Source organism: Chroicocephalus ridibundus, chromosome 3, assembly GCF_963924245.1.
Source record: "Chroicocephalus ridibundus chromosome 3, bChrRid1.1, whole genome shotgun sequence".
Classification (NCBI taxonomy): Eukaryota; Metazoa; Chordata; class Aves; order Charadriiformes; family Laridae; genus Chroicocephalus; species Chroicocephalus ridibundus.
In genome coordinates, this window is record NC_086286.1 from 34,634,822 (window position 1) to 34,654,963 (window position 20,142).

A 20,142-nucleotide genomic window follows, 5' to 3' on the forward strand; every position below is an offset into this window, starting at 1 on the left:
AGAAGGGCTTCCCCTCAAGACAGCTTGATTATTTTCTCTAAAGACATAATAGGGAAAAAAAGAAAAGCAACCCTTACATTTCAGGTTACCCTAAAATAAGGCTGCGTGTATGCCTATGCCAGAAAAACAATGTAGCCCCCAAGGACTACAAACCGGGTGTTCTCTCCCTTCAGGCACTCCTTTACCATGCAGCTGCTTGGTCTCTTCAGGACACTCATCTGCTAGACTACACCCAGGAGATGCTGTGAGTAAGATTCCTTTCAGCAAAATTGCCCAGTCTCCCCTGGGGCCAGGCCTATCACATGCAGTAGCTGAGCTTATCCAGCCATGTCCAAGTTGTAGCCTTGTGGAATTAGTCCCTGAAGAGCAAGAAGGATTCAGTACCACACAGTTCTAAAGGCTTACCTGAAATGATGCCTCCAAAAGACAGCTAGCCTGGCCTCTCCAAGTCGTATGTGGCCCTTCAGGGCATTCATTCAAAACAGGGATTAATTGAAGAGAACATCTCCATTAGTTGATGCTTTTTCTGTTCAACTGCAGGCCGTAAAAGGAACATTTTACTATTTAGAGGAAATGCAGGAAATCCTCTCTCTAAATGCACTGATCTTATCAGTCTGCTTTGCAGCCTAGCCGCCTCCACCACTGTTGCTTATAAGAAGAGGGCTATACATATAATCTGCAAACTTCACTTGCCATGTGTGTACAAGACACACTTGAATTTCAATAAATAGAATTTAATTTTAAAGAGAGTTTGTCCCTTCCCATCAAGAGCAGATTTTCACAAAACTATCCAGCTTCCACTTCAGTGCAAAATAGGAAGCAAATTTCCAAAGAGTACTGCTTATTGAAAAGAGATGGTTAAAAGGAGAAAGAACTTCTTGAAATAGAAAAAAATAATTTGGAAAAGAAGCAAGCTATTTTAGTGTTGGGAATTCTAGAGATGCCTTTTGAGATTTTTTATTAAAAAAAAAAAAAAAAGAAAAAGCAAAGACCCCTTTCACCAATATCTCTTCCCATTCTACTGAACCCAAAAGAATAGGATAAAGAAAAGAATGTAGAAAAAAATCTATCACGGTTGATTGAGTAGTATTCAGCAGCATAAAAAAAAACAAAAGGAAGAAGGAATCAGTTACAAATAAATACACATTTCTAGTGTGATTTATCACAAATTTTGAAACATCCAGCTCTCATAAGAACGTGGAAACATTTGGGAAACTATGTTTTCTTCAAAATCTGGCAATTCTGAGAACAGACCTTTTAATGGGAAAATCTTAATAGAAAAATTTGCACGAGACATACTGGGCTCTTTCGAAAGTCTAACTACCAGTGTCTGTAAGGGAGATGAACGCTTACCAAGATCTAGCCTGTCTTCTCAGAATAGTCACTCAAACAGCCAAGTGATTATCCTCTCCAGCTTCAACACCTGTAGGCTATTGCCAGCTGCGATCCTTCAGCAACAGCAACATTTGGCTGCCAAGTTTGGTCAGGAATATGGAGTCCTGCTTTACCCCTGGGCTGCCTCATCCACTCTGAACTGGTCGTATAGCACAACAGTGGGAGACTATTCTAACAAGACCCACTGGGCTAGTTGCCTTGTGCCATAACGTACAGGGGGAAAAGCAACAGCAGATCCCCATCTGACTTGCTGGACTAGTGTGTGAAGCACGGATAGCAACTCAGCAATCAAGGATGCCTTCTTTTGCTGAGCAATTCTGAATGGTACAATGCTTGGGGGGAAAAAAGTTTAAAAAAAAATCACACATACATATGAATGCCCTATATCAATCACTGCCGAAGGGACAGCAGAGCGGGAATGTCCAACTGTGTCCACAACCTGACATGTTCCCTCTTAGATCTGCTCAAACCTTCTCACTCTTCAATTCCCATTTCAAAAAAACCAAGTAATACAAAAAAGAAACAATCCACAATTTTAAGGCACACGTAGAAGGTACTGCAGATTGGAACACAGGAAGGTAAGTGGCACCATGCAGTGATAAGAAGATAAAAGCAACTCCGGAGGATATTACCATGTGTTATCTGGGCAACAAGTGAATACAGGCTGGAAGCATGAAGGATGTGAGAGAAGGCAGTGTAAAACTCTGGCTTCAGATTTATTTGGCTTCCATCAGCCTCAGCGAGACTTACCCTCACAAATCTGACAGACAATCTTATGAACTATAAAGCTGAAAGGGTTGTACCAATCAGTTAGTCTGACCTAATGCATAGCACAGGCCACAGGATTGCCATAAATTAATTCCTCCCTGAAGTAGAATATAACTTTTCAATAGGCATCTCATTTGATTTAAAGATTTCCAGCAGCAGAAAAATCTACCACAACCCTCAGTTTAGTCTCTCTCATTTTAGAAATTTGCACGTCATCTGCCAAGTTTCAATTCCCAGAGCCTGGGCCCTGACTTAGTTTTCCCAGATTGAAGAACGCTACCATCAAATGTTCTCTGTACTGCTAATTATAAATGGTGATCAACAAGTCACCTTTTAAGCACCTCTATAAATAATTACAGGATAAGCTTTTGAGACTCATCCATCAAAATACATGGGATTAATCAATGTTAAATTCCATAACCTTCCATTTACTACCTTTGCAGCCATCTGTCGCATGCATAACAGTCACTTGAAAAACAGCAAGCTCTTGGATCGAAAGGGTTATTCAAGTTTAAAACAGAAAAAGTTACGTCTCATGGCAACCTGGCAAGACACAAGGATATCACAATAGAGGTATGAAGAGAATGATGGTCTGCTTAAGATCATAAAGCAAGTAAGCGGCACAGCCCAGAGTAATGCCAGTTAATTCTGATTTTAAATCCTGGTCCTCGTTCACAATGCCATCTTCCTGCACAACACAAGACAGAAGCTATTCTAAAAACAAAACAAAACACCACATCCTGAAATCTCTCCATATTTAGAGCTAGGTTTTTGAGCTATTTGCATGCAACTGAAAGTAATATAGAAAAAATCTTGGGCTCTGCATAATAGTATCCTTCCTGATTATTTTGAGGCATAGAAAACATACCAAGTAAATGAAACTCTTAGGCTTGCATCCACAACAGGCCCACTCACAGATTCTTGTTCTTTTGCAACTTCAGAGGTGCTTGACAAGACCAGTCTCAGCAGCCTACTGAGGCTTTACTATTGATTTGATTTCTAAGAACTAAGTAGTCAACAAATTCTCTCAGTTCCAGTTGTAAGTCTGTCCCACAAATTCCAGTTTGCTAATGTAAACACCATTAAAAAAAACCCCAACTTTAAAAACAAAATATTTGAAAGTCAGTTTCCCTTCTTTACTAGCTGCCAAAAGCAGAGTTCAGGGCTCTGTGCTTCTCAAGTTGATGAAATCATTAACACCTACAGCAGCGTCAGGAATGTAACTCTGCCCTCAGGACTCAGTAAGTAATAAGAAACCGGTGTCAGTTTCACCTTTAAAAACCAGTTCCAAGTAATAAATTTCCAATTTCAGATCCGGATAGAAACCCAGCCCAAGCAGCACAGTAGAGGCACAACTCAGAGGATTTTGTTCAAAAAGTATCAACACCGTGCCAGCAAGATGCTCACGAAAACGCCTACCATAAAACCACACCTTGCTGCAAAACGCATCCAGCAGAGCGTGTGGAGAGTTACTACACAAAACAGTGCACAATACTCACAGCACAGAAAACTTGATTCATTTTCCCTTTAGCCAGTCGCTTTCTTGCTACAGATGCCAGACCAAGACTTAGGGAGACCTTGTGTGGCAACATCAGGCAGCAGTCAGCCAGTCTAGAAGCTAGAGAGTCAGTGTGAATTAGAGAGTCTGTATGCATTTAGCAACTTCAGAAAAGGACCCCCTTTATATTCATGACAACACAGTTCTGTCTTCACTGCTACAAGGGGTATTACAGAGGAGGCATTAGCAGCTGCTCCTTGGAAGAGTCAAGGTCTTCTAATACGATAAAAGTGGGGTGCAACCCTCTTTCCAGCAACGCGAGTCTCAAGTGCCCCACAGCATGTAGCGATAGCTTTGTCGTGGCTCATCTTCCTCCTCCCGAACACAGCACACCAGACACCATCTTATACAAGTTGTACGTGCCCCTTTCCATTTCAGGGGGGGAGGAAGCCATGACTGGAAGTTCAATATTATCCTCATGCCATTAATTTATTTAGGTCTGCTAAGAAAAGCACAGCTGGCTTTCTAGTGCATCAGACCACTTAAACGAATGCTTCCCTGACCGTGACCTCCCATCCGTGCCCTCTGGGCTTTAGGGCTGGAGCAAGAGATGCTACATGGCCTCCTCTCTGCTACTCTTGTGTTCCTTGGCTGAATTCACTCTTGTGTTATAAGGCATAGGGGAAAATAAATACCACAGTGATAAGCTGCCAGTGATTCTGTACACATTTCAAGCTCAAGGAAAACTCCCTCTGTATCTTTCATCACGTTAAGATGGGATGCTCAGAGCACCCTGACATGTCAGATGTCCTGCAAGTTGTGCATATATTAATGTACTTCTTTTGACACCAGTGCTATGTTTTGTTCCTCCCCGTAAACATATGTCAGATACCTTTCCTGAAAACACTCCCTCTGATGCGTGGTCCAGTGTACTGTTGGTACTATATGCCAATCCTCCTGTAAAATTCACTTCCTTGTGTCCTACCAATAGCCCAAGAGTCCAGGATTCTCAGTCATTTCCTGTCCCTTGGATTAGCATCCAACGATGTCCTGTTTACATTTCAGGGCTGTGGTGGAAATAAACACCATAATGTCAGGACATTCCATCAGCAGGATTCCAGCGCAACCATGCTGGGTTACAAGCAGGATGCTGAACCAAGTATGGTCTGTCTTTTTATTTTATCTTCTTTCCTCTTCCTTATACTTCCATTACCTAACCAAAATACCAGAGGGCGCCTTCTAGTGAGTCAGTTCATGCAAGTAGTGAACACACTGGAAGGGCCTTTACAATCACGAAGTTGCTAAATCAAGGGAATTAGCGAGTCAGCAAATAAACACAACAAGCGAGGAAGGGATACTGGATCACAAAAAGGATTTTATCTCTTTAGTAAACAGAATTTCAAACCAACATAATCATCCCTCCATCCAGCAGATGATAAAATTGAGACACGGACAAGAAAAAGCCATTTCCTAGTTTGATGGTTGTAAGGACTAAATTCTTCTGTCAACTGCAATAGCAGTAAAACTAAAGATAGGACAAAATTAATTTATTTCAATTATTCTTAATTGTATTTCACCTACTTAAAAGCAATACTTGAATAATCAGAGGAGACATCACAAATGCATCTGCTATTAAATCTCAGCCAAGAGAGACCTCTTTTTGAGTAGGTTATAAAATTTCCAGAGTAGAAAACAGCCTGTTAGCAAATAGGGTGTCCTGTGGTATGACTAGAAACTCTCTATTTCTCACCCCAGCAATGTACGAACAAATACTGTCTTCTCCATTCCAACCAGAATATTAAATGTAAATATTATGAAGAAGGATATCTTAAGACACACAAACTGAATGGCTACCAAGGACAGGCTGGAATGCTCCGAAGGCAATGTTTTTTTATGATGCACTGGATCTCTCAGAATGAGAGAAAGCAAAGAAGGGAAAGATATACCAAGCTTGTATACTCTATTTGCTCCACTGCAAAATCACTGTGCTGGACAATATTTTGTTGAGTGGTCAGTTCAATCTAAATTTCAAGTGTTGCCATTTTATGCACAGTAAAGCTATTGTAAAAGTATTGATCCTTGAGGGAATATAACTGGAACCAGAAGACTGTGCCGTTGGAATGAATGCTTACTGTTTGGGGCTGAATTGGCATGGAAATGGCTCCCTAGCACTTGCATAAGACTCTCATGCCCAGGTTGCAACCCAGGCTAAAGCTGTCTTTAAGGCAGTTCTGTACAATGCTTTAGTCCCACAGGTATCTCATTTACTAAGACTGATAGCCCTGAAGACTATGTGGAAACTCCAGCAAGTGTGATGAGAGCTGCAATCTACCCCCTAAATAGAGCAAAGGAGATAAGAGCTGTGCCCCAAGCTTGCAACAGTCTCCTTCCCCACTTGAAGGTGTCAGTTATTAGCTACCATTCAACAAGTGGACTAAACCTGCCAGATGCCTCGATGTGACAAGGACAGCTTTGAGAATCTGCCTCAGGTGCCACAATGCCACGCAGAACATTTTCTGTTCTGTGAAATTTGCTTCAAAAGAAATGTATGGAAGCCTAAGCCTCACCACATGTAGACCATGATGCAAGACTCACCTCTCTGTCCAATGCATAATGTGAACTGTAGACTCAGAACCCCCTGGTGCTTTTGCATGAGCTGCATTTTTCTTTCTCCCTGTCCCTGAAGTTTACAAGCACATTGTTGGAGGCAGGTAGGGAGTATTGGTGCTTTTGCTCCCTCTGTTTGGGAAGCCGTTGATTTAAACCATGTGCACACAGTGAAATCTCAACAAGGACTTTATACATGCATGTAACGATGTGACGGCTGCTGGCGATCAATGGAAAAAAAAAAAAAGAGGGAGGAGGAGTTCACCTAGTTTAGCCAGCTCCTAATGGACAAGCTTCCACATCACAAAACCAAATACTGCAGCTGCCACTAATCCCATCAATCAGCCATCTCCCCAGAACAGCCAAGCAGTGAATGGGCAGACATTGACCAAGCTGCTCTCTCCCAGCATGCTTCTGCAGGACTCTGGAGTGCACTGGCAAGACAGGGTGTGAGCAAATTAGATGTATGTTGCCCACACTTTGCCTGCCGCTTTTGCCACTTTAACAAATAGTACACTAACTTTAAAAATAATCAGTGGGCCCAAGTTAAAAATAAAGTGCAAGTTGGCTTCCATGAGAAAGCAACCGAGCCAATGCCATTTATAGTAATTCAACGTGTCACTGAATAGCATCATTTTTATAAATACACTGAAAGCCGGACATGAAATAACTGGTTAACAGCTCCCTAATCACAAGGGCTTCCTCTGCTACACATTTTTCCTATTTATCCAATGGCTTCTGTTTTATATCTAGTTTGCTAATGGAAAGAGGGGAAGGGGAGGGGGGAAAATTGGCCTAAACTGATCCAGCAGATGCACAGAGCCGGGGCCTCAAACACTGGCTTCTTTTCTGCAGCCACCAAAGGGCGGTGGGGGAGAGACATTTCAGCAAAATTCTTTCTCTGCAGCAACTACCGCAGAAACACATTTCCCTCTGTTTGGAGCCATTCAAAATAACTGCAGCTTAAATGCCAGAAGAATATTTTGTGCTTCCTGCATTCATAAGGAGAAAGAGATGGGAAAATATTGAAGAAAGTTCCTAGTATGGTGGTCTCAAAACAGCGGCAGAAGTCTTCAGAAAAAAGTGTACTCTCATAAAGCAAGCAAAACAAAATAGCCCCCAAATATTTGTCTTTTAATGATCACAAAGTGTTTTTACAACCATGCATAGGAAATACATTATTTTATAAGACCGCTCATCTTCTAGGCCATGCAGACCATTCAGATTTTTGGAACGCCTCTCTATACGCAATTTCTCACAACTGCCAGGAAGCCCTTTGCAAGTGTGACTGCATGCAGCACAAGCAGCTATCATAATTTCTGCGTACACTAAAATAAGTAAACAAAACTTCCTCAGGTATGTTGACTTCTGGGTGAGCACTGCTTAGAAGGCAGGATGCCGAAGCACATTGGAGCCTGTGCACTTCCATGGTGGACACCCTGCCTTGTGTCACCAAATGGAAGGGGGCAGAAAATGGGAAGCTTCACACTGTCACAAGACCACGAGGCCAGAAAAAAGGTGAGGGATTCACCATCTACTTAGAACTACATCCACCTTCACTCTGCCCACTTTAATTTTAAGCTGCTTGATAAATACCCAATGATTTTAATCTCCAAAGGTGGAAGTGGGGGGCACTGTACATGCAAGCAGAATGCGATTGGGAGAGTTGTCCAAACTCAAGTTGGTAGCAGAGGCAAGAAGCAAACACCTGCCTTGTGTCCTTTGTCCACGAGGCCCTTAGCTCCACTGAATTGCTTCACTGTCTCCCCAGTATTAGCCTCAGAAATAGGCATGTAAACCTCCTATGCTAACCAAGCTGCAAGCACTTTCACATTAAAACCATGCCTATGTTACTGTGTCCTCATAGTCCACCATCAGCATCTAAAGGGATGCAGTCTTCTGTGTTGTGATGACTTATACTCATTTTCCAGTCAGTTGTCAAAAAATTTGTCTATCCAGAGAGGAAGGAAAGAGACTGGTGACAAACTTGGGAGGGCTAGTGGCACTGAAACAATCTTACCTCTCTACTCATTGCAGTGTGGGCAGGTTTTAGCCTTTAACCTATACTTCTAACTGCTTAGGGTAGCCTGTGCTTAAAGCACCTCCAAGTCTGGGTCAAAGGCATCTCTCTTTGTGAATAGTAGGAATGAAACTGGGCTCTGAAAATCACTTCAGACTTAAACAAAAACAAACAAACAAAAAGAACCCAAAAGAGTTTAGTTACCTGGTAGCTTTGATCCACTTTATGAAGCAGGTCATTCATGGCTCAGTTTTATATTTCACCCATAAGGAATCCTGACATAATAGGAGACAACCAAACTAGCCGCAGATTCAGGACTGACTGACTGACTGCAATGCAGGGCCTTTGCCACCAGTAGGGTAGGCAAAGGAGAAAGAAAAGCAAGAAGCAATGTTCACTGGAACCACGGACACGCGTGAGCCAGGGACACCATGAGATCGGTTCCTTCCCTTCTTCCCCTTCCATCTCTCTGTCTCTTTTCACCACTTGCAGTCACGGCAAAGTGTTCATGGAAACATCCCAGCAGTTTTTTCTAGAATAAATAATGCAGTACTTCAAAGAGTACTTTCTCTCCTCTTGCTAAAGAGTGAGGGGAAAAATGCTACCCAAAGTGGTTAGTATTGCTGGTCCAAATGCAGATGCCTTGCCTTGTGCTACATAAAGTCAGAGAAGATGATGGCCCAGCAGCAAATGTCTCGACATGCTGAGTGGGATTACAAACCAAGGCCTGCACTTCATATGAAAAAGCAGCAAGCAGACTGCCAAGACCCCTCTTTAAATACATTTCAAAGTGGGTTATTGTGAGGAGTGTGAGCACTATGATCTCAGCTGCCAACAAGCACTTCTGCGGGAAGCAGTTTGCAAGCAGGAACTCATTCTCCCAACAATCCAGGCTTTGACCCATATTCATGCTGTGCAGTTAATCTAAGTAGAATTAGTGCTGGTGAAAGGGGCCATATGGACAGCCCTTGAGACAGAAATCTTATTTACCCACAGAAATTCCCCTGTGGCCAGCAGCATTGTAAGATACATCTTACATGCATGTGCCAAAGCCACGTGCACTTCTCTCCAGCTCCTTAAACAACTAATCCTGGACTATCCAACCCCAACTTTCTGTAAGATTGCACGGAAAGATTTTTGCGATTCCTAGATTCATGCAAAGTAAATAGAAGAGTGACTCAAAAGCATTTTTATATAGCACAGACAACACCTATTAGTGTTTTCTGATCAGTGACATGTTTGTCTCGGTCTGAACAAAGGACATCCAAAAACACACCTATTGGTATTCTGGTCCAATTACAAAATAAACACATTGTGTTATAACCAAAACATATTTTGCCATACTTGCTGGATACTGTTTTCCTCCCTTTCTTCTCAGGCTACAGCTCCTTTAGCTCTACCCTGGAATTGCTTAATAATGACAGACCAAAACTTCCAGTTAAGATCTCCTTTAGTTATTAGGAGGATGAAAGCCACAAGAGGAACATAAAGCTAGCAAGGCAGAAGTTAAGCCTGGACTTAGATCCTACTTTTCCTGGAAAGTGAGACTTATAACATAATTCCCCTGTGTCTTCACAAGGCACATGGATCACGTCTACACAAACTTTGGAGGACTCCATGCATATTCCTCACATGCAAGATAGCAGCATATCACACAGCTGTCAGAGAAGCATCCCTTGTTAACATTCTTTAGCTTGTTTTATGAACTGAGATTTTGCAGAGGAGAAAAGCAAATAGAATAAGCTGTCCAAAATCAGCAGTATATGGTGGCATATGAGTAGAGAGACAGGCAAAGATAGGTGCATCACAGGTCCATGCAATGACAGAGTAAGCCAGAACATTTTTTCCTCTCAGTTAGATATTATGTGCTGGAACAACTATACCACTACAACAACTGTAGCCCAGGACCCTTTCATTTCTGAAAAGACAACAGCAGATGGTGTTAAGAAAACTGCAGTTGGACTCGCTGTTGTTCAGCAAAAGTTAGCAGAAACAACATCTGTCTCCCTTACTTGTATTTCTCTACGTTTTCAAATGGAAGTATTCCTTATTTAATTACTTTCTAGACACCCTACACACAGCATCCCACACATGCTCCTCTGGTGGATTCTTCTACAGGAGTGCAGGTAGAAGCACTACAGCAGTTCATTGCCTTTCAGTATCACATGCTTTCATGCTAACCACTGAAATTCTGGATTGACCACCACCGACAGGTACTGAGGCAATACAAAAGCTCATTGCTGCAGACATCCTAAGACGACCAGGAAAGCACAGAGCAAGTACATAACATCACCAGCAGAACAGGTACAGCTTCAAAGACAAGCAGAAAGCCTCACTGCTTTCTTGTATCCTGTCATCCCTGACCACCATCTTTGCGTGATGAGCGCACATTAGTCTTTCCAAAGAGCATGAGGAGAGAGCAGAGGCAACATTATATCTCGAGCCTATCCCTGGATGAAGATATGCTTATGTTTGCATGCCGTTGCCCTGTTGCACATTCCAGAGTGAGACTACTCAGGCTTCATTTGTCCCTGGCTTCCACAGTCAGAGAGGGCTGTGTGTTTGAGGAGATAGGGTACGGATTCATTTGTGGCATGTCTGCCTTCAGCCCTGCGAAACGAGACTGACACAATATTCGCTTCCACCTTCCTACTGAACTTAAGGGTAAATTGCAATCTAGTACTGGATGAAAAACGTTTTTCCCCAGGAAACTGGAAGCCAGCAAGTGTTTACCTTGGAGCTAAACTCTCCATTCCACCAAAGCAGTGTGTTGGAATAGTTATGCACCAGGACAGTCTTCTTAGACAGAAAGTGTTTGGGGAACTCACAATAAAGCCTTGTCCAGTCTGAAATCCCACTTGGACAAGGTTCATGAAACACTAGTCCTTTCCCTCTCCAAGTGGTAAAACAGTGTTAACATCTCTTGCATATAAGACAACCCCAATCCTGCTTTTGCTTCTTAACCTGGTACTGTTCCCACAAATTCTCCTGTATCAGATCTTTAGCTTGTTTATACTGAGAGTTCCTTGGAGCAGTGGCAGCTTCTCCTTTTGTTCCCCATTGGAGCTTAGCTACAAAGAATTAGTCAAATCTGCACTGGCAACATCTTCTATGGCCAGGCATCAAGCCCAGAGAAAACATCAGAAATTCTCTGACCTTAAAAATATTCTCCTATGCTTGCTCTGTGTTCTCAGTTGCAGTCATTGTTCACCTCAGAGGGATGAGTCTGCTTTTGAACCCATTGATTATGATCACATAGCAACGCCTTCCCAAAACACTGCTAATACTGGACCACTCAGAATGGTATCACGGTGAACAAGTGGATAATGGGATGAACGAATTCAATTCATACAACGTACTAGAAACGGAATTCACCAAACCAGACTAGCACCGCGATTTGCTGGTTACAATATCTGCGCACACAAGGGTTTATGCCACAGGGTCCTCCATTCCAAGAATCTAAACACTGTAATACAGATGATTAATGTTCAGGAGATGATCTGTTTCATACGCTAAGTCGTCTCTAAGCTTCATGCTTTGTGGATAAATGCACAGCCCACATTTCCCAGCACCAGATGGAAAGATATTCCTGTAAAACAAAGGTCAGAATGGACCATTATGATCATAAAACTTGAGCTCTTGTACAGCACAAACTGCAGAATCTCACCTAACAACTTCTCACCCACTATCTCTCATAGAGGTGGAAACAGAGCTGTCACTGGATGGTACAATTTAATTTTTTTTCTGACTCCCATCTACAGAAGGCCAGGAGATATTTCTTAACAGCCAAAGACACTTCATCAAATCATATTTGATAACCACTCAAATTCTGGATCAAGCTTTCCACTTGACCCTCCTTACACAAGGATCAGTAAATGCTTTACCAGCATCAGTGAATTTAGTCTCAGGTCATGGCTTAGAAGGGTTCTCTTTCCCCTATTTCACAGATGAAGAAACAGAATTAGAAATCAGGAAACTAGAACTATACAGAATAGGACTTGTAGACCTACAAATAGAACTTAAGTCTCCTACTTTCGAGATCAGACCCATTTTTGGTCCAGCAGTTTCCTTTAAATTAACCGGGTAATGCAGAAAACTAGTCTTTTTTTTCCAGTTTTTCACAGGAGGGTCCAGAAGGGATAATAATTATCACATCCTGTGACCTCCATTATACTGAACAGCAGCAATGAAAGCTTGCCCTGCAAAATACCTGCTCGTATCCTTCCCCAAAACCCAGAATTTGTCCATCACTGAAACAGGTTACAGAATTTCACCCGGTAATATATATAACGGCGTGGTAGGACTGCTCAGTTATAAAGTGGCATGTCTTTTAGCATCAGGCACTACAGCTTCTAAACGTGAAAGGACAAACAAGATCCAAACAGGCAAGCCAGAGTTGTTTGGTTTTTTCCTTTCAGAGGCAGGGGGTTGGGGTGAAGCAGTGAGCTTCAAGAAAAAGAAGAAAAAAAAGAAAGGAAAAAATATAAAAAACTACCAACAAAGAGACAAACAACCCACCAGAGTACAAGAAATTTCATTGTACTTGAGTGCTTCCAAAATATCTCCTGCCTTTGTATAAATGTAACACAACCTTGAATCTGCAGGAAACAGGCTTCTCTACAAGACTTCTTTCTTCAGCTTAGCAAACATCCACTTCACTGGTAGATCCAGTTCACTGGTAGACTACCAAATGGCAGTTCATCACGTCTAGATAGCTGTGACTCTCAAATGTTGCAGGGAAACCGTTTAGGAATCCTGCTCAAATATAATTTTCCTCCCAGTCTAGTAAGTCTGTGTGACTGAGGCAATCAGAAAACATCTATGCTACCACAAAGCTAAGAAACAGCTACAAGTTTGATGCCTCTGGCCAAATTCTTTGCTCAGTCACAGAAGAACAAACATGCTAGCCTTCAGCAGGTTTTTCTTAGTATTTCAAAGGTGCCCTTGGCCTCCAATAGGATGCAAGACATAAATGAGCCAAGAACTTGATTTAAAATTCCCTACAGTCATTAAGACCCAACTATTAGGTTGATAGCTAATTCCTGCTAATTTTTATCGTGTCATTATTTTGTTCCCATCAACACCACTTGAACGCAGTGGCTTTCCTTTTGACCTGTTCAGGCAATTCTAATTTTCCAGACTAATCATAATCATTATTCAATGTTCTGAGAAAGATACAGTCTCTTCCTATATTTTCCTTTTGAACAAATCTAAGCACTTTGGAACGAGTCTTCTGAATTCCATTAAGTTTCACTTAGTGATGATGCAGTTTCTCCTCTCAGAAACAGCAAGTAGGCTCCTCCACTCTGCCTGGTACAAACTGTGATCTTCACCACAGACAAGTATTTCCAGGGCCAAAGAAATCCTGTATGCACGACGGGTATACAGTGGAAAAGACGACAACCTAGAGATGCAAGATAGACATTGTAACTGGCATAAAAGCTATAAAAGCCACATTCCAATAAACTGTATTTGTAACCTTCGGGATTGTAAGCTAACCTCTGACAGGAGTTGGGAAGAATATGTCCTCTCCACCACCTTTCTTAACTCGAAAAAAAGAAAAAAAAAAAAAGGTTAAAAAGGGAGATGTTTTCCTTAGACTGGAACTATGTTGAATGGCTCCAGGACACAGAATGAGAAACACTATCTCTACCAGTAAGTATGAAATATGGGAATCTTAAACTGTGTGATTTGTATAGGATGAAGAGGATGTAACACCGTGAAGTTTAGCTCATCCTTTCCTCAGCATAATTCTTTTCTATTTTCCTTGCCAAAGTCATTATTCTTCAAGATGTAAGTTGATCAGAATTTGAGAGCAGGGACAGTTACTCTTGTAACTGGCAAGTTACTTGTGCAAGGAATGCAGAGGAGTATGCGCTGGCTTCCATTAGAGATGAGATTCCAGCTGAAATGATTATTTGGTCCCTCTTGGCACAACAGTTGTTAAACTGCTACATTTTGCTACTGTAACAGCACTTTCTAACCTTGCTGTTTCTGTACCAATTTAATATTGATTTCTGTTGAAGTTGCTGCCAATGCAAGGTCCTGAAATATGGGGCCCCACCGCAGCCAGAGAAGAAGGTACAATGGAACCAGGGAGGGGTTAAAGAAAACACAGAGAAGAACATTGTACTTGGCTGTACAAGTAACTTGTGAATATGTCTCGAGAAATGTCCTGGATTATCAACTGTAATAAAAATCTCTCAATGAGGAAAACAGGGATGTCCTAGAGAACTATGAGTTCTAGTTTTCTGTGTTCACTTCATGTACAGTTTAAAAAGATTCCCTTTATAAAACTGGTGAGGAAAAAAAAAAGCCAAAAAAAAAAAAGCACAGAAAGTTCATTTTTCCAGGTAGCTAGAGATAGATTTAAGTGCTGTTCCTGTAAGGAGAAAGAAAGCAAAATACCATTTGGGACATGGATAGGAGAGCAAAGATACAGAAATAAGGATGGTTTTTATTTAGTTCTTACTCACAGTCAAGTTCAAATGGGAGACCGAGAGCCTGACTTAGTTTGGGGGCAGCAGTTCCTTCATGGAGAATGTTTTTGAAGAAAGGAGGATGGAAGTGGGGCTGAAATAATGATCAAAGAATAAAATGGTCTCCAAATTACATAGCTATGCTTAAGGTAGGCAGCTGGTTGTCAGGCAAGAAGTCTTTAGAAGCAGCAGTAAAGATTTTTTCTTCTCAAAGTTGGCATAGCGCAACCCTCTCTATATCATCTGCTGCACAGTAGTCCTTTTGCCTACCTTTAAGCAACAGTTGGTAATATCTGTAAGATAAAGGCCAGAACCAGCATTCTGTGCTATTACAGTACTAATTATGTCCACTGAGTTTGAGGAAGACTCTCCAAGTTGCTACATAATCTCCCCATTTCCTATTGAAAAATAATGGCTTAGAACATGAACATTTCTCTCCATCCAGCACCTCGATTCGTTTGAGTGGGAAGAAGTAACTAGCCAAGTTACTCCTTTATCAGAAGCTGATAATTTTCATGTTGATATCCTGAGATCTCTGCATGCCAGAAACACAGGACGAGTGCCTGCATGCACTCTGATAGAAGACTACTGGGGATTTTTTATATTTGTTTTAGCGTTGTCTTGATAACCGTTGAAAACTACTTCAGTCTCCAACTCCCTACCTGTTGAGGTTAGGCTGGTATGTTTGCTATTGATTTTTTTAACAATAGCCAAGACTGAAAAACTAGTCTTTCTAAACAGGGGAGCCACCTCAAAAAAAAATCTAGCAGTCTGTTGCAAATGCTGGTTAAGGGGCTAAGATCTGCTTTATCTCAGGCATGCTTTTAGGATGCCTCAACTACGTGCAGGGACAAAACGCAATAAAAGAGTTTTAAGAAAGGAAAAAAAGCAAGCAACAAACCTTATCTTCCCATCTTCATCATAAAAATGCAAAGCTACCCATATGGCCCACTGCAAAAGAATGCATTTCCTGGAGGCACTGTGCTGTCTCACTAACACACACATACAAGATGTACTGTACAGATATCAAATGGAGGTCACAAAATCCCACTGCTGACCAGCAAAAAAAAAAATCCTCATATTTCACAGTCAGGAGATTCTCACACAGCCACATTTCACAACACAGCAGCTGAGTAAGGATTTTTAAAAACAGCAAAAACATCAAAGTATGTTTAAGGTCCCAGATACATGATTTCTGCTCAAAATAAAAACTGTCTGTTCCCACTGTTTAGGAGAAGAGAGAGTTGGATGTGGTTGTGGGTTTGTACAATGACGTGCATGCACAGCATCATGCTAGGAAGCTTGCGGATCCATGATGAAGAGCTTGAGCATGTGTTCGTGTATCCCAGGACAAAAGCGTGTGATTGCATGCCTGTTCGCATATTCAGGCGTACACATGTTGATCAGGCAGGACGAAGGCAGAAACACAAGTTCGCACACATGCGATTCTTACCTCTTCTCTGTATACAAATCAGAGATTCAGAGCCTGAGTGCAATAACTTGGCAGCCAGAAAAGAGTGATGTTTCTCATGTAGAAAATACCACCCAAGTTGCAAAAGCCATTTTTCTTGCTGCTCTTCCATTCCATGTGCATGTTGGCACCTCATGCCGACATGAAGTCATAGTATATTCCAGGAACAGAACAGCTCTAGCTTTTTTTCTTTTTTTCTTTTTTTCTTTTTTTTTTTTTTTTAAAGAAGCAAAAGTGGCAATTTTACCAAAATTGGTTTAAACCATGAAGACTGAGACCCTCAAAGGTATGTAGATACTTTAATCACAGAACAATCATCCTCCAAGTGAAATCTTGGGAATCTGTGTTCCTGTGAACACCAGCAGAGTCAAAACCACAGTGAGGTCTTTTGATGACTGTGGAAGAAGACAGAGGCTTCTTCAGGCTCTTTTCCAGTTTGCCTGCACTGTATTAATAACCTGGGAATTCTGACATTCATAATGCAATCCAGTCATTTCTGATAAAAATAGGGGAGGATTATGTACATTTCACTGTATATGACAGCATCAACTGAGGGGCTTTGAAGTGACGCTGTGGGTCTTGGATGGCTTCTTTATGCTTTTAAGCCACTGTCTGCTTCAATTGGAACCCAAACAGTACTTTTCTGTGATGTGTCTTCCTTCACAGACATTAACGATTTTCTAGAGCATTCTAGACCATCTGATGAAACAAATGATTGGAAACATGAACAGCTATTCTGCCTGCTCAATGCTGCTACCAATCTAAGATTTTCAACGACCCTAAAACCACAGAACCTATCTTCTCCAGTTTCCCAAAGCTGTGCCCTAGCATCCATATCCTGTGCCTCCAACTTCTAACCCACCAACAGAACGACAGGAGCCTCAGGCATTAAAGCAGCATTCAGCAGGCGCCACCAGAATTCCAGGCAGAGAACTAAAAAACTGTTTTTGCTTTGTAGTGACAAGAAATTATTCCAGCTAACAAATGTTCTGCAGCAGGAAGAGACAATGACTTTGTCATCTCTATCAAGCCTGAACAGGCAAGAAACTCCCAGCAGAAATTAAATGTTACGGAACCCTACCACTGACAAATATTGATACGTCTTAAGCCCTGGGCTGGCAACCCTAACATTAGCCTGGCACGCCTGAGGAAGCTGGGAAGAAAGGTTTCTCTGAAGCTACGACTCCTCATTGTCAAACCAGCTAAAGGATGATAGTTATTCATCAATCAACACTGTTTCCAGCCATGCAGTTTCGGTGGGTTGTTTTTTTGGTGTGTTTTTGGGGCTTAGATTGAAAGCAAAAAGAAACACTATGTGTTGCTTTGAATACTGAGAAACAAAATGCATCAAATAATATCTATGCCAGTCTTACAGGTCTGCTATTGGAAAATCCTGTTTCATTATCAGGGTTAAAGTGCCACCAAAATGTTCAGATAAAAGTGCAAACTGACGACAGATATTCTTTCCTAAATACCTTTAGTCACATGCACAGAGAGGAAAAGAACACACTATCAAGGGATTGAGAGCAACTCTAAATACAAGAACAGTTTTATCAGATTCTTCAACTTGATGCATTGGTCTCAATCACACAAGCATCATTTCCATTTGCTCTGTCCTCTGAGCAAACCTCTGTTAAAGAGGACAACTCCCTTTTATTCCGAAGCCTGTGGACTGCAAGGAATCCAGACAATTTTTCAAGCTCAGATGCCACAGGAGAAGGGGAATGATCCCTGGGTCATGCTATTTTTAATGCCTGCCTCCCTGGCATGTCATCACTTCCATGCCACTTCTACAGAGGATGGCAGCTTTGGAACAGCTTCAGTGGAGAAGATATGAAAGCCATATAAAAATAAACATAATTAGGGTGTTCTTACTGTGAAAAGTGTGAAGTTGCAGTCTTTTCTTAAGATCTTTGTGTTTAGAGGCACAATGTAAAGGTGACGGTCAAAATTTTCACTGTTACTGGTGAGTACTGCAAGAATCATGGACAAACAACATAACAAAACATCCAAGAATTTAAAGTCCTGTATAAAGACAAGAGGTTTCAGGATCAAGGGGATGTTTGCAGACCAGCCAGTTCTAAAAGTACCCTTCATTATTTAGGTAAGAGAGATTGCGCACTGCTTAAACTGTTTCACTTTCACTCAGTTCAGTTATATGCTGTTCATGATCTTTGCTATCATAGGGGAGAGAGGGAAGGAGGAAGAAGAGAAAGAGAAGCTGGGGGGTTGGACATGACGAAGAGACATGGAACGTCTGTCACTCTGGCAGGAGGACAGCAAAGACACAGTACCTGTGTGCGCTGCAACCAGGTAAATGATCTGCTCAGCCTCGTGGCTGAGCTTAAGGATGAAGTGGAAAGACTGAGGAGCATTCGGGAGTGTGAAAGGGAGATTGATTGGTGGAGCCACACCCTGCCATCCTTGGGGAAAAAGCAGCAGGAGGAGGCTCCATGAGAGGTAGAGGATCCCCTGCCCTCTTGTCACCAGGCAGGAGGAGGGGAGCTAGGAGAGGATGGGGGGGGAATGGAAGCAGGTACCTGCTCGTGGCAGCAGGAGACCCCCCTCCAGACCCCCCATGCCCCCCCAGGTGCCTGTACAGAACAGATATGGGCCTCTGGAGATAGATGATGAGGGAACTAAGGATACTGATAAAGCCCCATCCAGGGAGTCACCAAAACAGCCAGCTCCACGCGCTAAGACTGCTTCTGTGAAGAGCAGGGAGGGCAGGAGGAGGGCAATAGTCATAGGGGGGTCCATTCTGAGGGGAACTGAGGGTGCCATACGCAGGCCGGACCCTTCCCACAGAAAGGTCTGCTGCCTCCCTGGGGCCCATGTTAAGGATATAGCCAGGAAGCTTCCTGGCCTGATACGGCCCTCAGATTATTACCCTCTTTTGATCTTACAGACAGACAGTGAGGAGCTGGAGAGTAGAAGTCTGAGGGCAATGAAGAAAGATTTCAGGGCCTTGAGATGGCTTGTCAAGGGTTTGGGAGAACAAATTGTGTTCTCCTCTGCCCTTCCAGTTTTGGGGACTGCCGAATGGATGAACAAGAAAATCGGACGGATCAACACCTGGCTCCGAAACTGGTGCTACGAGCAGGGTTTTGGGTTCAGTGATCATAGTTTGATCTGCAGGACACCAGGCCTGCTTGCTAAGAATGGGAAAACCCTATCCCAAAAGGGGAAAAGGGTACTAGGCCAAGAGTTAGCAAGGCTCATGGACAGGGCTTTAAACTAGTATAAAAGGGGGAAAGCGATAAAACCAGGCACACTAGTAATGAGCCTAGGGATAAAGGGCCAAGGATGGGGACAAAATTGATAGCCCAGCTCAAGTGCATCTACACGAATGCACATAGCATGGGCAACAAACGGGATGAGCTGGAAGCCACTGTGCAGCAGGACAGCTATGATGTATTTGCCATCATGGAAACGTGGTGGGATGACTGTCACGACTGGAATGCTGCGATGAATGGCTATAAGCTCTTCAAAAGGGACAGGCAAGGAAGAAGAGATGGGGGTGTGGCTCTGTACATTAGGGAGTGTTTTGATTGTATAGAGCTAGATTCCAGTGATGATAAAGTCGAGTGTTGATGGGTAAGGTTGAAGGGGAAGGGAAATAAGGGAGATGTTGTGCTGGGAGTATGCTACAGACCACCCGGCCAGGATGAGGAGACAGATGAAATATTCTATAAGCGGCTGGCTGAAGTCTTGCAATCGCCAGCCCTTGTTCTGGTTGGGGACTTCAGCCTGCCGGGTATCTGCTGGAAATATAACACAGCAGAGAGCAGTCAGGCTAGGAGGTTCCTCGAGTGCATGGAAGATAACTTCCTGACACAACTGGTGGGGGACCCTACCAGGGGAGGTGCCTTGCTAGACCTACTGTTGACAAACAGAGAAGGAC

The 20,142-nt window shown here is 42.5% G+C and overlaps 1 protein-coding gene across 6 annotated transcripts in view; it reads right to left on the reverse strand.

The window, feature by feature from the left end:
• DAAM2 (dishevelled associated activator of morphogenesis 2) overlaps nucleotides 1-20,142 on the reverse strand; it is a 217,118-nt gene that overhangs the window by 147,509 nt on the left and 49,467 nt on the right. The window contains exon 1 of one of the 6 annotated variants that reach the window (XM_063328684.1): nucleotides 3,663-3,771. The exons of the other annotated variants lie outside the window; for them this stretch is intronic. The gene's annotated coding sequence lies outside the window, so the exon portion shown is untranslated. Of the gene's footprint in view, nucleotides 1-3,662; nucleotides 3,772-20,142 lie in introns of those variants that run through there. 6 annotated transcript variants of the gene reach the window in all.